General features: G+C 36.3%; 1 protein-coding gene across 1 annotated transcript in view; it reads right to left on the reverse strand.

Annotated features, from left to right (window-relative positions):
* Positions 1-2,577, reverse strand: part of PDE5A (phosphodiesterase 5A) — a 45,720-nt gene that overhangs the window by 35,918 nt on the left and 7,225 nt on the right. The window lies entirely within an intron of this gene.

Genomic DNA, 2,577 nt, shown 5'->3' on the forward strand with positions numbered 1-2,577 from the left:
AGAGTGTGGTAAGAAGCTATAAAATGTGTGCAAAGCTTTTGATTCTTTTCAGATTTTTTGGCCCACTTACAACAAATGATTGACAAAGCTGCAAAGAACTCCTTTTGTTTGAGATCCAAGTAGTGTAAGACCAGTGCAAGGTGTTAATGATGATTTTTTTTTCATCTTGCTTTTGGGGATAAAACAGTATCAGAAGAAAACTCTGTGGTGTGCATGTTTAAAAAGTTGTACTTAATCATTAGATCTATAATTGCTAATCTGATGGAAGGCATACAGTTTTATTTTTGTAATGGAAAAGAAGACAATTTACTATCTCTCTGCCTAGCCTTCCCAAAATACTGATGTTACAAATAAGGTCATTGTTCTGCAGCATGAATCACTGCCAACTGTGGGCTCAAAAATGTCTGTCTGAAAGAAAGCTTAACTGTCAGCTCCATTCCATACAACCCAGTTTTTCCCACAGTCAGCCTCTCATTTACTTCAGTGAGGAATATTTCTTATCCAATGAACTTTTTTACTGTAATAACAATGTACAACTAGCCTTACGTACTTCTATAGCAGATTTTGAATAGTAAGCAAATCCTTTAACCAGTCAATATCCTTTTATGTTAACCTACATGTGCAGAGATTAATGGTTAGGCCTTTTCTCATACTGCCTGTCTTCTGTGGATATTTATTTAAATTTTTTTTTTTTCCAGTTTTGATCCAGCCTGAGCTAAGACAACTTTAATAAGGCCAGAGGCTTTTTAAGGCATCCGAAAGGTGAGTACTTTCATCTTGTGTAAACACATCCCCTCCAGGAAAGGAAAGTCTGTGGTGCTTAAAAAAGCCATAAGAAAACAGTAAAAGGACTGTATTAATATAGCAAAAGGACTATTTAGGCTCACTTTATTAGCATTGGAGGTTTCTGATACATTAACAAAGGTACATGTTCCAAGAAAAATGGTCATTTTTAGATCTTTGTTAAGGTCTTTCAATAAAAACTTTTAACTGAAGAGGGAGGGAGTAATGAGAATAAACCTACTAAAAATTCAAGGTTGTCTTGATGATATCAAATTTTGTGCAGACGCAAACTTTTTTTGTTGTTGTTTCAGTGGCATTCTAAGCTTTTAAAGACAACTTTGTAGTATGTGCCATTTTTTTCATACAAAATACACAGTTTTAAAAATTAAACTAGTCCAAATTCTGGCCTCATTTATATCAGTACAAATTCCAGTGAACTTCACTAAATTTTTTAAGATGTGGTATAGAGACAGTAATGAGAAAAACCTCAGATGGGTATTATTTAGCCATTGGAGTCTTGCCTGCAACCAGGTAATTAGGAGAAGATGTAGGAAACTCAAGAGGATCTGTTCCTGTTACTAAAGTAATTATGTAATTAGGACAAAAGTAAATCATGCGGTAGCATTTTAGGCCATGGAGAACATATGCCTACATTTTAGAGAATACTAAGCCAGTATGAAACCCAAATCCTCATTTTTAAAACTTAATATAAACAAATCTGAAATAACAATAGGCCTTATCTGTGATCTCCAGCTGGGAGTTAGTTTGCACCAGCAGAAAAATGGAATCAAAGGTGACCAACTGCCCTGAGCTCAGCTATACAGAAAATTCATTCAGATAACAGGTACATTGAAAGTGTGAAGTCTTGGTGGCAATAAACAAGACCTAGCTGAGATAAAGCTAATTCTCTGTAAAGCTTGGAGAATATAATAAAAAAAATGGCAGTCCACTCAAACACTTGCTCATGAAAGCACTGACTAACAAAAGTCTTAACAAAAAGGTGGCTTTTAAGTTACTTAGGCACAGTATTTTATGTGTTTTTAATTCTCTAACATGCAGGCACCAAGTGGACTTTTTTGACAGTTGAGTTCTGTAGCAATAAAGCAAAGATAGGTCTGTTCGATTTCTTGTCATTCTCCCACTATGCATAAAGAATTATCCTGTATATTTCTTGGTCACCCAAGACAAAACTAGTAGGAAAGAAAGGGGTTAAAAACAGCTATGAAAGAGGATGACCACTATAAAAGCTTAAGGTAGCACTCTGTACTGAGGAAAAACAAGACTAAGGGAGAGGAAAGACTTAAGTAATTGGTATCTGCTTATACTTTGGTACCTGCAAATTTACGCTCTAATCGCTCACGTAACCAGTGAGCTGTTGAGTGCTACACACTGTCTTTCATGAGCTTTACTCCCAGTCTGACTAGGTAGGTGGGATTATAGAACAAGGTATAGCTAGAGTAGTCATGCTGTTCCTAACAAGAGCCTTCATCCAGACTTGCTGTACTGAGAGCACATAAGGGGTGGGCAGACAGGAACAAGCTGTATGTAAAGGACCTCAGTGGTCCAGCTTTCTTTGAAGTCAGTTGGAAAAATTCCCCTTGGATCAGAAACCAAGTACTTTGTTATTTTCCGTTCAGATAGTGTAAGATAGATGTACACCATGAAGACAAAAAACAGTTTTGATGATGGAATTTTCTTTTACTTTCAGTTCCCAAAGGGGGGAAAAACCCTCCAAAAATTACTGAGTCAGTATCCACACCTTGTTTACCACATCTGAACACAGCTTTCCTAATT

The sequence above is a fragment of the Egretta garzetta genome, unplaced genomic scaffold (genome assembly GCF_000687185.1).
Source record: "Egretta garzetta isolate BGI_Z169 unplaced genomic scaffold, ASM68718v1 scaffold342, whole genome shotgun sequence".
NCBI classification, from domain to species: domain Eukaryota; kingdom Metazoa; phylum Chordata; class Aves; order Pelecaniformes; family Ardeidae; genus Egretta; species Egretta garzetta.